The 19,853-nt window shown below is 45.5% G+C and overlaps 1 protein-coding gene across 1 annotated transcript in view; it reads right to left on the bottom strand.

The window, feature by feature from the left end:
- NSG2 (neuronal vesicle trafficking associated 2) overlaps positions 1 to 19,853 on the bottom strand; it is a 71,453-nt gene that overhangs the window by 31,133 nt on the left and 20,467 nt on the right. The window lies entirely within an intron of this gene.

Genomic DNA, 19,853 nt, shown 5'->3' with positions numbered 1-19,853 from the left:
AATGATCCAGCAGACACAGGAGTGCACGCACCGCCAGCCTGCAAGGCCACGGAGACATTGCCACAGAGCATTAGAGCAAGAGCCTAGAACCTCATGAAATTATCTTCCCTCAGCCAAGCTGCCTGCCACAGCTGCAATTTGGGTCCCCTGTTTGTGTGCTTATTCAACCATGACCCCACAGCCCTGGCAGGCTGAGTGGGGCCTCACAACCCCGGGTGGGGCGTCAGCCCAGGAGGGTCTTCCTTTATGCAAAGCTCTTCCTTGAGGGGCTATGGATAAACCACATGGCTGGAGGTGAGTTTCAGATTTGCGCTCCTTCCTAGACACAGAAAATAAAGCAGGACAGGAGATGCAGAGAGCGTGGAATGCTCTTCCAAGGAGGGGACTCGCATCAAGCCAGCTAAGAAAGCCAGTTTGACATTCACCTGTGGCAGACCTGGATTTTGACTGAACTGCTTGCTCCTTGAGGCCCGAGGCCCTGAGGACTCATCTCGGTAGCCCTTGCATCTGGCCGGGGCTTGGCTGCAGTAGGTGCTGGATAAACCTATGCTAAGTAAAAAATGCCAACTAACTTGTTTCACTCATCTTATCTTTATTACACTTCCGTCTTTTTCCAGAAATGGCTCCAGGTTGAGTGCTCACACCCTGCTCAATTCTACCCTGAGCACTTTGCTTGGTTTCTCCACAACAATATTGTGATAGGTATAATTATTGTTATTCCCATTTTATAGATGAGGAAAATAGTAATGGAGGAAATGGAAGGAAAAAGGTTGGCCATAAGTTGGAGGCAGGTATGGTAACAGTGTCCCTACTTGCAGTAGGCGGGCAAGACATATGGCTCAAGGTTTTCCAGAAACCTGACCAATGATAGGAAATGGGTCGGTGATAATATTCATAGAGTCCAGAAGATAAAAACAAACTGATTGCTCGGAAGATGCAAACATGGCCCCTATCTAACGCGAGTGGCCTTGGACGAGTCACTTCTCTCTCATTCTCTATCTTCTGTACAAAGGGAGCGATTACAATAACGTCCCCATCACAGGGCAGTTATGCAGGTCAAGGAAGTAGCCTCTGCCTAGAACCCAGAAGATGCTGTATCAGTGTTCGTTCTCCTGCCTTTTTTGTGGCCCTTTGTTCTCGCTCCACTTATTGAAGGCAGCATCTCGGAGTGTGGGTGTTTAACTACAAAGTCATTGGCAACCAAGCAGCTGCCCAACCAGCTCATTATTACCTAAAAAGAAGAAAGGAGCTTTGCAAGGAAGCTTTGCAAGCACGCCAGCTCCTGAACTTCATGAGCAGTGGGCAGCTGAATGGCGAGAAGCTTGAAATGCACGTAAGAATGAAAGGGGCCTCCAGCACAGTCCACCTCTTGCCACTCTGTTACAGTGCTGTGCCCTGGGATATTCAGGAAAGTCACGCTGTTCCATCATCTCCTGCAGCCGAGAAACGCAATTGATTTTCCTGGCCTCATTTCTGTCATAAAGAACAGTTTCCCCCAGGGATCCCCAGAGAACTAAAATGGAGAAAATCTCATTCATATTTTACCATGTAAGCCAAAGCCTAATTGTTCACTGGACAATAGATACAAGCTGAATGCCTAGGCCTTCGCTGGCCCTGGGCCTGGCACATGGGATGCAGAGATGACATATACATGGTGTCTGCTCTCAGGAGAGACTCATAGAAGGCAAGGTGAGAAGTGATGTGATGGAGATGGCATGGGGGAGTGGGGCTCCTGGGCCATCCTGGAAGGAGAGAGTAAAGGGGGATCCAGGTGGAGAGAACAGCCTGCATTCCAAGGTGTGGATGTTGGGGTGGCTCATGACGGTGAAAGACAAGTCATGGATGGTAAGCAGAGGCAGCCTGAGGAAGGAGCACAAGGTTCAGACTGAAGAGTTTACTGGGGGCACTAGAGAGCTAGTGGGTCTTTAATATCCAGCATTCATGGACATGGTTCCATTGGAGCTTTTAAAATCACTTTGGCAGCTTGGATGGAAATTGATTGGAAAGAGTAGATTTTGGAACTAGGAAGACCAGTTAAGGGTTCTAAAAATAATCTAGACTTGAACAAGTGTCCCATACCCCATGGTACTTCATAGCCCAGTACTCAGCTAAGTATTTTGGGAGATACCAAAACAAGGCAGTAAACGCAGATTTTCTGGGTGCCAACTGTGTTTTGATGCTTTACATATATTATCTAAGTATGACAAAATCAGATCAGTGTCTCCATCTCACAGGTAAAAGACCCAAACTCACGGAAGAGAAGTGAGTCACACAGGAAGCCAATGGCAGAGCCACACCCCACAGGGCAATCCATGTGCTCTACTCTGCAGACCGGCAGCAGAGAGGGAAGCCAGACTCAGATGTAGGAAGGGAAGACAATGTGTTGGCTCAGTGTGTGCAGCCTGGAGTAAGCTACTGAACTCTAAATCCAAAGATGACTAATGTAAGCCTAAAGGGTAATCTGCAAACACTGCTCCATTAATATTCAATGATAAAGGATATTGCTTTAGAATCAAATTCACATAAATGGAAGCGTCAGCTGTACGTCAGCACCCTGGGAACATTAAATTGTAGGCCACGTCTTGTACTTCCAGGAATCACCCACACCATCTACCCCAAGGCTGGGGACAGGGAAGCTACTCTGTAAACACTTATCGACTGAATGGGGCCTCTCTGAGAAAAATTGCTGAAGGGAGTTATAATTAAGAGAATGGCAATGGGTGCATTTCCAAATGTAATCTTTCAAAGCTTCAGACAGGTGGCCGGGCACAAATGAAATTTATTTGTATATTAATTCTTCACATATTTACTGAAAACTACCCACATCCTTCCAAATGCTAAGATGATTTTGTGGGTTAATTCTGTTTTTAAAAATATATATAAAGAAACAGATTATTTCTCTACTGTCAAATTTTCCAGGACATGGAGAAAGAAAAAATGCATGTACATTCTCTTTTTTTTTTGAGTCGGAGTCTCACTGTTGCTCAGGCTGGAGTGCAATGGTGCCATCTTGGCTCACTGCAAGCTCTGTCTCCTGGGTTCACGCCATTCTCCTGCCTCGGCCTCCCAAGTAGCTGGGACTACAGGTGCCCGCAACCACACCCGGCTAATTTTTTTTATTTTTAGTAGAGTCAGGGTTTCATCATGTTAGCCAGAATGGTCTCAATCTCCTGACCTCGTGATCTGCCCGCACACTTTAAAAAAAAAAAAAAATGCTTGTACATTTTTTTTTTACAGAGGCAGAATGACATTAATACAAGACCTGATGAAGATAGCACACAAAAAGTAAAACTCAACACAACCTCACAATATTAATAAAGCAAAAATTTTAAATACAGTAATGTATTAGCAAACAGAACTCCATGGTACACCATGACCAAATGAGGACATGTAAGAATGGCTTAATATCTGAAAATATATTAGTATAATTTACCTTAATGCCGAGTCAAAGAGGACAAGCCATATCACCATGTCCATAAATGCAGAAAGGGCATTTGCGGGCGGGGGGAACATCAAAAAGTAAATGCTAAAACACTAGAAACAGCAAATCTGAAAGTACTGACCACTGCAATTAGACAGGAAAATGACATCAGGAGTCCAGAAATTGCAAAGAGGAAATAACATAAGAAACTAAATAACAGAAAAACAGAAGCAATATTAGAATTACAGGCAGATGGAACAATTGTATATTCTTTGTAAATACAAAGAATCAAAATTTTAAACAAATTATTAGAAATAATAAGAGAAGTTGGTAACTGTCTGGTGGCAATATACAAAATTCAAAAGCATTTTTATTAAGTATAAATAATACCCAGTTAGAAAAAATAATGAAAGAAAAGATTTCTTTTACAATACCAATAACAACAACAACAACAACAAAAAAAAAAAACAAGTAAAATACTTCGGAATAAACTTAACAAGAACTGCAAAAATGATCTTAAAGCTCAACTGAAAGTGATGAAAGTCTTCAACAGATGCAATCTTGTTTCTGGACAGAAAATCTCAATATTTTAGGCCAGGTGTGGTGGCTCACATCTGTAATCCTAGCACTTTGGGAGGCTGAGGCGGGCAGATCACCTGAGGTCAGGAATTTAAAACCAGCCTGGCCAATATGGCAAAACTCCATCTTTACTAAAAAATACAAAAATTAGCCGGGTGTGGTGGTGCGTGCATGTAATCCCAGCTACTGAGGAGACTGAGACAACAATCTCTTGAACCTGCGAGGCAGAGGTTGCAGTGAGCCGAGATCACACGACTGCATTCCAGCCTGGATGATAGAACAAGACTGAAAAAAGAAAGATAGAAAGACAAGAAAGACAGAAGGAAAGACAGAAAGAAAGACAAAGACAGACAGACAGACAGACAGACAGAAAGAAAGAAAGAAAGAAAGAAAGAAAGAAAGAAAGAAAGAGAAAGAGAAAGAAAATCTCCATATTTTAAAGATGTAGCATCTCCTCAAATTGAAATCCATAAATTTATGTAATCCAAGTAAACAGTAACAGTAGCAAAATATCCACATATATATATAGTTATATATAAGGTTAAATTATACATAGGGTTATATATAATGTTATATATATATAACATATATATATATATATATTTACCTGCAAAAGCGAAATGCAAGAATGGGTAAGGAGTTTCTAAGGAGTGAAAGGAATGAGAGAATAATTTACACAGATATAAAGACGTATAACAAAGCTGTAATTGAAAGAATTTGGTATACAATAACAAAACACTGTCAGATCAATAGAAGAAAAGAGAGAACAGAAGCAGACTGAAACCCATATGGAAATGCAGTATCTTTTTTAAAAGGTTGTATGTCAAGTCAGAGAGGGAGAAGATTAATAAATGATCTTAGAACACCTGACAAACTACCATTCAAAAAGAGATAAACTTGGATTCCCAGCTCACTCTTCACACAGACAAATTCCAGATGAATCAAAATTGTAACATATAAAACACAATCATCAAAGCACCAGAAGAAAACGTAAATTTAGGGTGGGAGATGGCCTTAATTTTTAGAGTCAAATGTATCAATATTTTCCCTCATGCCTTCTGGAGTCCCTGATTAATCTGAGTTAAAGCAAAAGTTAGAAATATTGTAGAATGAAAAAAAGTAGTTACACCATAAACAAAACCAAAAGGCAAAGGACGACTGAGGAAATACCCAACAAGGGAGAAAAACTAAGTCTGTGGTTTTGGGAGATAGCAACACAAATTAGGAGGAAGGAACAAATGATCCAGCCAGATAAGAATTTTTCCAGAAAAGAACCAATGATCAAACAGGCAATAAGAACCCAAAAAGAAGCTCAAGCTCACTGATAATGAAAGATGTGCACGGCCGGGCGCGGTGGCTCACGCCTGTAATCCCAGCACTTTGGGAGGCTGAGGCGGGCTGATCACGAGGTCAGGAGTTCAAGATCAGCCTGGCCAACATGGTGAAACCCCGGCTCTACTAAAAATACAAAAACTAGCTGGGCATGGTGGCTGGCGTCTGTAATCCCAGCTACTCAGGAAGCTGAGGCAGGAATTGCTTGAGCCCAGGAGGCGGAGATTGCAGTGAGCTGAGATTGCACCACTGCACTCCAGCCTGGGCAATAGAGCGAGACTCCATCTCAAAAAAAAAAAGAGAGAGAGAGAAAGACATGCAGACTTCAAGAGGAGGGGCCATCTGCTACCTATCAGATGGGTAGGACTTAGAGTTGGTTAAAACCTGGTGCCAGCACACGGGGAGGAGCAGCTCACGCTTAGGCACTGTGGGGAAGCAGATACTGGTGGAACATATTTGGAAGGTAATTTGGCAAAATTTATTAATTAAAATGGAAGGTGTATATACCCTCCGGCAAGGTTTTTAAGAGTGAAGACTCTCATGCCCTCCACATACACTTGCAGAACATATGAAAGGGGTGTGTGTGCGCATGTGTGTATGTGTCTTAGTCCATTTGGGCTGCTATAACAAAATACCATAGACTGGATAGTTTAAAAACAACAGACATTTATTTCTCACAGTTCTGAAAGTTGAGAGACCTAAGATGAAGGCACCAGGAGATTTGGCATCTGGGACGGGCCTACTTTCTGGTTCATAGATAGTGCCTTCTATCTGTGTCCTCACATGGTGGAAGGGTAGATCAAGCTTCCTGGGGCCTCTGTTATAAGGGCACTAAGCCCATTCATGAGAGCTCCACCCCCGTGAGCTAATCACTTCCCAAAGGCCCCACCTCCTAATACCTAATATCAACTTGGGAGTTAGCATTTCAACACAGGCATTTGGGGGAAAACACAAATATTCAAACTGTAGGTGTGTGTGTGTAGTTCACTGGAAGGAAGAAGTTCACTGCAGCTTGATTTCAGCAGCAGAAGGCTGGAGGCTAGAACAATCGTGGACTAATTGAGAAAGATGATGAAACATCCTCTGTCTACAGCCATTAACAAGAATAAAAAGGATCTCAGTGTGCTGATGTGGAAAGAACTCTGAGATATATTATTAAGAGAAAAAAGCAAGGTACAAGAGGATGTGTAGAAAATGGTTACATTTGAGAAGATGAACGAGGAAGTCAAGTTTGTTTAAGTGTGTGTGTGTGTGTGCGTGTGTGTGTATGTACTGTACATATAAGACCTTCAGGAAATGTCCTGGATGAGATCATAGGAACATAGGAAGCTGCTCCTGGACTAACAGAACTTTCTGCAATGATGGAAATGTTCTCTAAATTTGAGCTGTCCAATATGGTAGTCACTAGGCTCATGTGGCTACTAAGTACTTGAAATGTGGCTAGTGTGACAGAAATTAAACTTTAAATTGTATTTTGTTTTGACCAGTTTAAATGTATGTGGCTACACGGGGCTAGGGGCTTCCAATTTGGACAGCACAGATGTAGACAACAGGTATTTTTTGTGAGAACTATGAAGGAGGGAAAGGGAGACTTTAACTTCTCAGTGAATGCTTTTCTGTACTGTTGGAATGTTGTGCGTTTGTATGTTATTCTTATTTTAAAACAAAGATTAACTGACCACCTACTGTATTCGCGGCCCCAGAATGTATAGGCATAAGGGGCTATATACACTGAGTCAGGGCAGTTTCTGTCCTCAAGAGCCCAGGCTTTCATAGGACCAGAAAAGCGCAGGTAAGGAAATAACGACATGAAGGAGGGAAAGATGACGAATTCTGCCCAGTGAGTAAGGTCCCAGCAGAGGAAATGGTCAGTCCTTTCCGAAAATGGGGAAGAGAGGTGGGGCTACTAGGAAAGGAGGTGATGGTCCAGCCAGTTTTATGAGATGAATAGGTGGCCACCAGACTGTGGGGAGAGAAGAGCATTCGGAGTAGAAAGAACAGCTACGCGGAGGCATAAAGATGAAACGGGGTCCAGTGTGTTGAGAATTCCATAGGTAATTTAGCTTGTTGGGAGGAGACTGAAGAGATGAGCAAGAGACGGGCTGGAGAGACCAAGTATAGCAGACGAAGGAGTTCAGATGTTTCCCTAATGACCAAGGGCAGCCCCGGAATGGTTTGAAGAGGGGAAGGAAGTGATCGCCTGTGAGTTTCAGAGGAGACACACTCTGACTACGGCTGGACATGTCAAAACCAAAGACAGGAGCTGGAAAGGAGAAGGGCAGTTGAAATATCTGCAAGATTTATTTTTATCCTCCTCTATACAAAAAAATAATTAAGCTATTTATAGACCTAAACTTGCATTCAGTACATTTTGCTTTGTGCACGAAACAATCATATTGGGTCTGTTTAGAGTTGTGCAGTATCGCGCTTCCTGCGGCTATCTCATTTTTTATTAAGCTTCCTACACCCTTGAGAAGTCTTTTTGTCTTTACCTCTTCTAATTTTTCTAAGGCTTCAGATCTCTGGGAGATTGCTAGGATAAGACACTGAAATACCAAACAAATCTGACTTATCCTTGGTGGCGTGACTATGGTGTGATTTCTGGTTTTAGATCCAGCGAACATGCTGGTAAATCATAGAGCAAGGCTTCTCAGCATTTGGGGCTGGACATTGCTTTGTTGTAAGGAGCTGTCCTATGCAGCATAGGATGTTTAGCTGCGTCCCTGGTCTCTACCCACTAGAGGCCAATAGCACCCCCACCCCCAGTTGTGACAACCAAAACTGTCTCCAGGTATTGCCAAGTGTCCCCTGAGAAACAAAATTACCTGTGACTAAGAACCATTGTGCCAGGGCCCCCGTGAATGAACTCACCCAACTTCCTCATTTTACAGATGGGAAAACTGAGGCCCAAAGATTGAGACCAGAAACCAGGTTTCCTGACTCAGTTTGGAGATTCTTTCAGAAATTAGAAATTTTTTTTCTTAGCCTCAGAGAAATGCAATACAAAATAAAGTTGGAGGAGTTTTCATTCAAGTCAGTTTCATTAGCTAAATATTCATTCATATTTAGCTTTTCTCTCTCTCTCATCTCTCTTTTTTTCCCTGTCTCATATCTTATATATGATTCAGCCTTGAATTTCTGTTTAGTAGCCTGGTTTTCAAGCCACAGGTGCTACCCAAATTAATGAAAATACTTTTTTAAAGACTATGAGAACACCTACCCTCTCTACTTGTAGCATTTTCATTTTTCATTTGCTCCCAGTGAAAGAAGTTAAGAGGAATGTGTCCCATCTGGATTAGCGGCTCCTGCATGCCAGGCGTTGTCCTAGCTGCATCACAAGCACTATCATCACAATGGTTCTCTCAAGTGGTGGGCACCGCCGTTCCCATTTTACAGAAGTAAAAACTGAGGCTGATGGAGGTGAAGTGACTTGCCCAAGGTCACACAGTCCAGTGCATTATAGAACTAACAATCAAACCATGTCTGTCAGATTGCAAAGTAAAACTGGGTCCAGGTTGTTGAGAATTAGAATGAACTAACGATGATTACCCAAGCGAGGGTTGAAACCCCTTAAAGAACCAAATGCCCTCCCAGTTACTTGGATCACAGAGCTGAGCACTCAGCATCCCCAGGAGGAAGCGAGGCCTACATGGCAGTTGCTATAACAACTCGTTTTCTTATAATTATAGAACCTGGTGGCAACATGAAAAGCTGCACATCCAGTCATCTTATTATGGCCTTCTTCTGACAGTTCCAGGAGCTTAAGCGTCATCAATGTTTTAAGAATCACATTTAATAGAATCATGCATTGCAGAAGCAGAGGCCCAGAGAATGAGGAAGCCAGGAGATGAACCCTCCCGCCTTGTGACTGGGAGTGTGGAGCAGGTGGCATGACAGACCCTGGGGAAAATGGCATCTCTTTCTTGGGAAATTGTAGCTTTTCTTTTTCCCTTTTGGCTCAATGCATTTCAGGACTCGGCCAAACAGTGCATTCAAAGAGAAAAAAGAGGACGAGAGAGCCAACGCAAAATTAACCTAACACTCAGCAAATAACAGGGATCTGCAGCAAAATTTTAGTATTCTTGCAACCACATTTCAGTTTAGCTTAATTTAGCCAATTCCCCAAATGTGCAGGGTTTCCCAATTTGGAAGATGGTATAGATAAAAGAATACACATGTATGCATACACACACACACACACAAAAAACCACACGTCAGTGCACATACCCCTCTGGGTCAGAAAAGTCCGACTCTGCCCCCTTATTGGCTGTGTGACCCCGGGTGGCTTAACTAATCATACTGATCCCCAACTTTCTCATCCGTATATTAAAAATATGCCTATTACATGAGTTACAATAAAGATAAAATGAGAAATGACTCACAGACTATCTGGCACATAACAGAAGTTTAATAAAATAAAGTTGTTATTATTTATTACTGCAAATAATTATTTTTAAAATCTTGTTTTACTTTGTGTGAGTATCTTCCTTTTATTACTCCAACCAAGGATCTGAGAAACCTTTAGGAAGCCTCTCTTCAGTGGCACCTTCAGCAATCCAGCCAGGGAGCAGAACTCTAGGAAAGCTGATGCGCCGTCTCGGCAGTGAGGAGTAGGAAGAGAAGGAAAAGTTGTAATGCTGGGACCCTTAGGACTTCCGGGTGTGAAAGGGGGGAGTCAAGGACCGGTTCCAGGGGAGATGAAATCTAAGCGGGGTCTCCAAGCAGAAAACATGGACAGCAATGGAGGCGGAGGACACTGCGTGGGCAGTGCTGGAAGTGTGAAAAGGCATGGCAGTTTTGCAGTGCTATGAGAGCCCCAGAACACTGGGAGTGCAGGAAGGCAGTGGCAGAGGGACAGGAACCAGCAGCAAAGCCCACCTTTGGAAGAGCCTGCAGCGCCGTGCTAAGAACATCGCACCGCAGCTCCTAGGAAGCAGGAAGACGTCGCAGATTTCTCAAGCAGGAGAGTCATCTGATGAACTAACCTGGTGTTGCTCATATTTCGTGAAGGGGTGGGACAGAGATGGAGAGCTCTGAGCTGGCACAGTGGAAAAGGTAAGCCAAGAGGAGCAACTGAGCTAGGGCAGCGTCCCCTGGGATGGAGGCCCACAGGTACCAGGCGTACCTGTGGTACCAGGAGACTCAAGCTAGGCAGCAGCATCCATCTAGCAAGAGACCCCCCCCTCCAGAAATGAAACTACCATGCAGCTACAAGAGGAAGCTCACATTTATCGAGCCACTGTGGAACAACTCTGTTAGCTTACATTGCCTCACTTAGGCCTCCCACTAGTTCTATGATGGAGCCATCAGCCGCCCATTTTGCAGATTGGGAAACACAGGTTCAGAGAACTGAAATGACACATTCTAGTTCACAAACCCATGGGATCAAACCCCTAACCCGTGTATTTCTTCCATATTGCCTTTCCACAGTGGTGTGCTGAGAAACCAGCTCTTGGGGGGAAAGGAGGAGATCTGTAGCCTTTGCTGATTTCCATGGTGTAAATACTCCCACCATGATTGATTTCAAGCTTCCAACAGCTTCACAACTGGCTTGCAAACTTGGGAGAATCGGCTCTCAGGAGTGGGTGTGAGTTACTCCAGCCCACCCCTGCAGGAGTCCCATAGGAAACAAGAGTGCTCCCTATACCCTAGAAGTCTTCTCCTACGCTATGTTTATTAACAAGTGACTTGCTTTCTTACAGCATTTACTTACCAATGTTTGTTTGGATCAATGAGAATGTAAAGCCGGTAACAAAAGCCCATCCTTTTGCTATGGGGTAGTCACTGAATCACCCTGTCTCTCATCAAACCCTACGCACATTCCTCCTAAGGCAGCGCCATGTGTGTTTTCTCTCTCAGAGGAATGCTTTGTTAAAAAATTAAGCCACAATTGCTTTGCAACTATCAATTACTAACAGCATATATTTTTGAAGGTCACTCTAATAGTACACTCACAAAGCCAGGAGAAAGCACCCGGACAAAAGCATAGGCCAGCCTCTTCAGTCTGATTTTCAATAAAACCCTGGCCAGAAGTGAAATAATAAACATGAAACACTCTGGCACCCTTTCTCCACCAAGTCCTCATGTGCAAATTCTTTCCATGCCAAATAATGACTCTGCTCCTAACCCAGCAGGCAGTGTTTTTAATAACTTGCCTAAAAATGTTCCTCAAAATTAAAAAGAAAGAGAGAGCAATAAAAACCAAGACAACAGATAATAAAGTAAAATCGCTTATCTCCATTTGCTGCTGTCAGCAAATATTAGAATCCCATGAAATGAAGGCCCTGGAGTTTTGATGAAAAATTGGTAGAAGCAAATGGTGAAGCTAGAAATGTTGTCTCACCTCCTTAGGAATGTGGCATCAGAAAGAGAGTTACGAGGATGTGTTATCAGCAAGAGTTCAGAAGAGAAGATAGGGCCCTGATTTTAAATAAAGATACTGGAAATGAGGCAACCAGAGCTGTTGATGTGATCGAGGTGGAGTTTCTTGGTCAGCCATAAGGATTGTTTTGTTTGCTCATTCACCTCCTCATTCATTCATTCATTGGAGACGGTCTCACTCTGTTACCCAGGTTGGAGTGCAGTGGCACAATGCGGCTCACTGTAGCCTCAACCTCCCAGGCTCAGATGATCCTCCTGCCTCAGCCTCCTGAGCAGCTGGGATCACAGGCATGCATCACTATATCCAGCTAATTTTTTTGCATTTTTTTGTAGAGATGGGGTTTTGCCATGTTGCTCAGGCTGGTCTCAAATTCCTGGGCTCAAGCAATTCTCCCACCTCGGCCTCCCAAAGTGCTAGGATTACAGGTGTGAGCCACCACACCCAGTCTTATTCATTTATTAAGGGCATTTTTTAGTGCTTCACCCGGCCAGGTGCCAGCTAGCTTCTTAGGGTACAGAGACAAAAAAGATACCATTCCTGCCTCAAAGAGCTCCTGGTCCAATCAGCAGGAGACCTAGTAGGTAACTCACTGATGCCAACTCTGTTCAATTGGTACTAGAATGGAGGGTCCTATAGGACATGCAGGAACCCAAAGGAGAAAGGACAGGCTATGCATGTCAGTGCAAGCAAGACTGCACAGGCCCAGGCCATGTGCATTTGGTGTTGAGGGATGAATAGGGAGATGGCCCCATGGCGGGCAGGAAAGAATCCAGCTAGAAGGGACGACACAGACAAAGGCAGGGAGGCATCAAATGGACAGGATCCTGAGGGAAGGGCCAGTGCTTCCGGGAGGTGGATGCACCTATGGGAGAGGCAGGCGAGCAATGGAGACACAGCAATGCCACTGTGGGGGATGTGCTCTAGAAGGGGAGGAGAAAGGACTGGGGCTGCTGAGGAAAGGGGCCAGGGACCAGGGAGAAGACTAGGACAGGCGGTGATGTGGGTTGAACCAGAGTGCTGGAGTGAGAACAGAGAAGAAAGGAGTCACTAGAGACTTCCAGAGGGAGAGGGGCCTGGCTCTATGGCTGCTAGATGCGGCGGCCAACAATGAGGAGGCTGGTTTCTCTGTTTCTCCCTGCTTCTTCCCCTGTTAGTGTTGGAGAGAACGTGAGCAGGGTTGAGGCTTGAGACAGGGAGCCAAGGCCCCCATTTCTTGGCCCTAGATTATAAAAGGAAAGGAGAAGGAGCCACTGGCAGGTAGCTGAGCTCAGCAGCATCCTTGGGGAGCCATTCCTGTGTAGCCGGGGATTCCCTTCCACTTAGCTGCGGCCTCCGTTGAGCAACCTTCCCTGACCCTGTCTAGCCGGGCAGGTGGCCCAGCTGCACAGCCTCCAGGGTGTGGACCTGAGACAGCTCACTCCACCTCTCTGAGCCTGTGTTCCTCATGTGCACGTGGCGTAATAATCTCGCCAGCCTGGCGTGCTGGGACCATTCAGTGGGGTAGTGCACATAAAGTGCTGGTCACAGGCAGGAGCCCAAAGAGTGGAATGGATCGGTGAATGGATGAAACAGCAAAAAATCCACACCTTCTAATGTTAGCCTGAAACTTCAACTGGGGTTTTATTTTTGTTTTACTTGCTGCTGTTTGTTTTAATAATAGCCCACTGACACTGGTTCTTTTCCGTTGTTGTTGTTATTGTTGTTGTTTTTGTTGTGACTGAGTCTTTCTCTGTTGCCAGGCTGGAGTGCAGTGGCTCAATCTTGGCTCACTGCAGCCTCTGCCTCCCGGGTTCAAGCAATTCCCCTGCCTCAGCCTCCCAAGTAGCTGGGACCTACAGGTACGCACCACCATGCCAGGCTAATTTTTTGTATTTTAGTAGAGATGGTGTTTTACCATGTTGGCCAGGATGGTCTCCGTCTCCTGACCTCGTGATCCACCCACTTCGGCTTCCCAAAGTGCTAGGATAACAGGCATGAGCCACTGGTTCTTTAAAAAGGACTGGCCCTCTCATTTCCAGTTCTTGGCCCCACCTCATTTTAATGAGAGGAAGATGAGCTCTGGTCCCCTTTGGACTAAGGTGCCCCTCCCACTGCAGCCCCACTGGATGTGCTCTAGGTCTGGACCTCAGGCATTCCCAGGATCCTTCCCAAGTGACTGCACACCCTCCAGTCTGAGCTGGCCCTGGCCAGAGCTTAATGAGGCAGATTCTCTGAATGCTGGATCAGGGTGTGGGGTCAGGGATGCTCCTGAGACCATCCCAAGAGACAGGGCCCACAATGCAACACACCCAAAGCCCGCTCCATGCAAGGCCAGTGCTGGGAACTGGGAACACAGAGATGCACCAGACATCTCCCTGCCCTCCAGGGATCAGAAGCTAGAGGGGGCTGCAGGTGCAGGATAGGCCAGGCAGAGGACAGTGGGAAAGGAGGCCTCATGACCCTACAGAGCCCAGAGGAGGCCCCAAATCCAGCTAGAGGATCAGGAAGGGGTCCCAGAGTTGCTGACTCCAGGAAGAGAACAGCTGAGAAGCTGCACAAAATGTTTCTTGTCTAATCCACACATTTGTTATTTCCTTCAGGGCAGAAGTTTTGTTTTATCCATCTTTGTATCTCCCAGCAACAGGCATTGAGCCCAGGCCAGAACCAATATTAATAATGACAAAGAAGAAAAGGGAGGGAGACCAAGAAGGAGGGAAAGAAGGCCACAGCTTGGCCAGGACAATGGCAGGGTGACATTAAGTTGTGGCAGAGAGAACGGGATATGGAGCCATGGAGCAGAGTCCTTGCTTTGTTCTCACATTTCCTGGCTAAGCGACCTTGGGAAAATCACCCACTTCTCTGAGCATCAGTTTCCTCATCTGTAAAATGGGGATAATAAAAGTACCTACTCCTCAAGATTGTTGTTAGGCTGAAAAGCAGATGTAAAAGCATATTTAAGACATCATTATTATTCATCTTATAACTGAAGTACTAAAAAATAGCCTACAAAAAAAAAAATGAACAGACTGGGGGTGGCGGCTCACACCTGTAATCCCAGCACTTTGGGAGGCCGAGGCGGGAGTATCCTTTGAGGCCAGGAGTTCAAGACCAGCCTGGGCAACAAAGTGAGACCCTATCTCTACCAAAAAAAAGACAAACCTTTTTAAATTAGCCGAGCATGGTGGCATGTGCCTGTAGTCGCAGTTATTCAGGAGGCTAAGGTGGGAGGATCACTTGAGCCTGGGAGGTCAAGGCTGCTGTGAGCCATGATCATGCCAGTGCACTCCAGCCTTGGTGACAAAGTAAGACCCTGTCTCAAAAAAAAAACAAAAAACAACAACAACAAAAAAAACCTACCCTTACTGACGAGCAAACAAGCAAACACCTGCCTCCAGGAATCACTGTGGGAAGCCACAGACCACCCATGAATCCTGACAGTGAACTCAATGAACAATAAACTGGCTACCCCTTGAAATGTTCCTCCAGGTTCTCCCTGTCACGTTCCCAGGGAGAAAAGCGTGCAAAGAGAGGCCCAGAGCCCAACCAACAAACAAAATCCAGCTAATTAGACAGGAAGCTAAAAATACAAGAGGAAGAAAAAAGATATAAATAGGAAGGAAAGAAAATGGTCATTTATTAAGCCCCTAGAGTGCACCAAAGACAGACTATTCATTAATATTGTCTGGTTTTATTAATGAAAAATTGGGAGCTTGGGACTGAAGAGATTTTTCCCAAGGTCATGAAGCTAAGACACGGCAAAGCCAAGATCTAAGATGCCCAGGCGAGCCTGGCCTCAAGCCCAGGTGTCCCCCTGGAGGACAGCTGTGCCTCTCCACAACTTAGCACCAGTGACTTCCAAATCCAAACTCAGCTCCAACTCACAGACTAGCCTGGAAACAACCAGGCCTGGCAGCATGGCTAGGTACATAAGCACCTTCCATAGCCTCAGTACCCTCCTCAGCACCAGCACCTTCCATAGCACCAGCAACCTTCAGAGCACCACTAACCTTTAGAGCACCAGCACTCTCCTTGGCACCAGCTCCCTCCATAGCACCAGGATCACCATTACACAAGCACCCTCCACAGCACCAGGATCACCGTGACACCAGCACCCTCCACAGCACCAGGGTCACCATGACACCAGCACCCTCCACAGCACCAGGGTCACCGTGACACCAGCACCCTCCACAGCACCAGGGTCACCGTGACACCAGCACCCTCCACAGCACCAGGATCACCGTGACACCAGCACCCTCCACAGCACCAGGGTCACCGTGACACCAGCACCCTCCACAGCACCAGGATCACCTCCATAGCACCAACACCTTCCACAGCACCAGCACCCTCCATAGCACCAGAATCACCACGACACCAGCACCTTAAACAGCACCAGGATCACCATGACACCAGCACTCTCCACAGCTCCAGGATCACCATGACAACAGCACTCTCCATAGCACCAAGATCACCAAGACAGCAGCACCCTCCATAGTACTAGCACCTCCCACAGCACTAGGATCCCCATGACACCAGCACCTTCCACAGCACCAGCATCTTCCATAGCACCAGGATTCCCATGACACCAGCGCCTTCCACAGCACCAGCACCTTCCATAGCACCAGGATCACTGTGACACCAGCACCCTCCATAGCACCAGCACCTTTCATAGCACCAGGATCACCATGACACCAGAACCCTATATAGCACCAGCACCTTCCACAGCACCAGGATCACCATAACACCAGCACCCCCAACATGGCACCAGCACCTTCCACAGCAGCAGGTTCACCATGACACCAGAACCCTATATAGCACCAGCACCTTCCATAGCACCAGGATCACCATAACACCAGCACCCCCAACATGGCACCAGCACCTTCCACAGCACCAGGTTCACCATGACACCAGAACCCTATATAGCACCAGCACCTTCCATAGCACCAAGATTCCCACGACACCAGCACCTTCCACAGCACCAGCCCCTTCCACAGCACCAGGATCACCATAACACCAGCACCCCCAACATGGCACCAGCACCTTCCACAGCATCAGGATCCCATGACACAAACACCCTCCCCAGCACCAGCACCTTTCATAGCAAAATCAGTTTTAGAGAACCCCTCGCTCGCAGATTAAGAAAGAAGGAAGGGTTTTTTGTCTGCATGTTCCCATTTTCTCACATAACCCTGATGATATTTCAAGTCTGTGGCTCTTTACAATGACTGCAGGGCCTCCTCAGTTTCAGAAATGACAAAAATTCCAGGCAATTCTTTCAGTGAATCTTTCTCTATTCATCTCTCCCCACCCTGCTCCCTTCTTTTCTCTCTCACAGTATAACTGCCATGAACTGCTTTCTCCAGGTTAATTTTGAAATTCAAATCACAAGCTGTCCCCGATCCACGAAGGGATTGGAATGAGAAGGGGTGCACCTTTGCTGTTCCCAGGGTTCCCTCAGCCCCAGGCAATGTATCTGCGGAGTGACCCAGTGACTGTGTAACAGCACCAAGCTCTCTAACTGTAAATTCCCTGACTCCAGCCCTGGTTCTCTGGTGGAAATCTCCATCCTGAGCTCTCAGCCTGTTAGTTCCAAGGGGGGTCAGACCACCTGCTTTCCCCTCCCCACCCATGGACTCCGGGCACCTCACACTCAGAGCATCTCCCCAGCTCCCTACCTCAGCGGCAGGTAGACAAGCCAAACACCGAGTCCCTCAATGCCCTTCCTCCAACCAGGAGCAAGTGCTGTAAATTCCACCTCCACAGCAGCCCCTCCCTGGATCCTGAGCCCCAGCTTGCTGACTCAGCTCAGACCCTCAGACTCTTCTTAATTACCTCCACGCCTCCTCCCTAGCCTCCCTGCATCCACCTCTGCACCTGCAGGTGCATCCTTCACGGGGCTCAGAGGGAGCTCTCTTTAAGAAAGCGAAAAACCAGGCTAATTAATGCTTGCAGCTTTACATAAGCACAAGAGAATCTGCTCCATTCCTCCCATTTTGTTTCAAGTACAGGTCCCCCTCTGCCCATGCCTGACAGTCAGGGCTGACAGAGGGCTGCCCCTGAACCACAAAGCCCTTCTTTCCTGACCCCCAGGACTAATTGAGTCAAACTGCATGGGGGTGGAGAACTTCTACAGGCCCTGGTCCCTGACCCAGCACCCCTTTTTCTCTTAGCTGACTCATTTCGGTTCCACCTACTGCAGGCATCATGGCTGAGCAGAGAGGCCGCCAGACCCTGGCTCTGCACACTGGCTCTGCCACTTGCTGGTGGGTAAGCATGTTGTGTCACCTCTCGGAGCCATAGGGGATTATATCAATCTCTCACGGAGATATGAAAAAATAGCCACATCACCAAAAGTTGTCAAATAAGACAGAAAAATAACCATAGCCCTACATCACTGCTAATAACACAGCCATGGACAGCATTTTAATATTAATACATTTATTTCCATGTTGTTGTTCCTCTGTATTTGTAATTTTTCATAGCTCCAATCCTAGAAAGCATACAATTTTAATCTCTGCTTTACTCACTCAACATTCTCCCTTTAAGTATTTGCCCAAATTATTGCACTTCATAGCCATCATTTCAAATGACTGCTGGATAAAGGATTTCATTAAAAACTCTTTTTTTTTTTTAATGTCATAAGTATATTTTAATAAACATTATAATTTTATTTCTGAATAACATCTTTTGGTAATCTTTAAAAAGTAATATTTTAAGTTATTATTAATTAGCATTTAGGCAGAGTCAGACATCACAGTTGATGGGACTTCACATTATTATTTTTTTAAATTTATTTATTATTATTATACTTTAAGTTGTAGGGTACAAAACTCTTAACACTCTGTTTTTTTTTTTTTAAAAAGCACACTTAAAAAATAATTCTCATTTTTGCCTGATTATTGAAATAATTAAGTGCACATTGCATAAAATTTGGAAAGCATAGAAAAGTAAAAATTAGATGAAGTATCTCGTAAACATATAATTTAGAGAAAACCACTCTCTGAGAAAAAAAGGGTAATTCTTAAGAAACTGTAAAGTAGTTCATCATGTGGATGTGTTCTCATTTATGAAATCACAAGAAAGTTGTTGAAAGTCTAGTTTCCAATACTTTAATTTTATAGCTAGTACTGCAGTAAACATTCCTACATGTGCACCTGGGAATATTTCTTGTGATCTCTTGCCAGGAAGACAGGTCAACTTGACCCCGTGGCCTGGGGCACCAAGATACTCCAGGCCTCTCCTGCAAGCTCTGTGCTCATTCATGCAGGTACCTGCTTATTCCTGCAAGTACTTGTGTGCAGCTGGGTCTTGGTCCACTTTCACTGGACCTGTGCTGTGTGGCAGACACTTAAAGTACAATAAAAAAGTAAGACCAGCCGCTGCTCTCCAAGAGGAGGGTGGCATCCAGGGAAGTTCCACATTCCAGGGGAGGCACACAGAGGGACCACACTCCTCCCCTGGGCCACATACTCAGCTGCTTCAGTATTCATTTAGTGGGGAGAAAAACAGTCAAAGACAAACAAACCCACATGTTTCTCCCCGCATACACTTCCATTCCCAGATAACCAACCACGAGTCATGTTCACTTTCAAAGCTCCCGGTCACAGTTGACATAAAAAGGCTACTATTAATTGTGCACTTATCCTGTACAGATCCAAGTTCTCTGCATGTATTTTGTACTTCATCTTCATAGCAACCCTACTGTTATCTCCATTTGATAAGTGAGGCTTGGTGACTCGCTTGTGGCTACACAGCTAGGACAAGGTGGAACCAAGGCTCAAGCCCAGCCAGGCTGCTGCATCGTCCATCCACAGGACCACTTGTTCTACTGCCTCCAGGGTTGATTGTTTGCCTCCTAAGTATTTCAGATCTGCCTGCATCTCTCCACCCACTCACCAGCCTTATCTGATCTGCCACTGTTTTTTGTGTTTTTTCACTTGAGTGACTGCAGTAGCCTAATAGTGTCCCATATTCCCTTTCATCCACTACACTCCATTAGCCATGTAAAAGCCAGCATACTTTTTCTAAAACACAAATTTAATCATGTCCCTTCTCTTCCTGAAGTCCTTCAAAGGCTTCCTGTTGCTTTTAGTATTAAACCCTAAATGACTTCATATAGCCTTCAATGCTTGGAACTGTCTGTCCTCCGCCCACTTCTGCCTC

This window comes from Macaca fascicularis, chromosome 6 (assembly GCF_037993035.2).
Source record: "Macaca fascicularis isolate 582-1 chromosome 6, T2T-MFA8v1.1".
NCBI lineage: Eukaryota > Metazoa > Chordata > Mammalia > Primates > Cercopithecidae > Macaca > Macaca fascicularis.
Note: the sequence above shows the minus strand (reverse complement) of the source record. Positions and strands in the feature narration are given on the sequence as shown.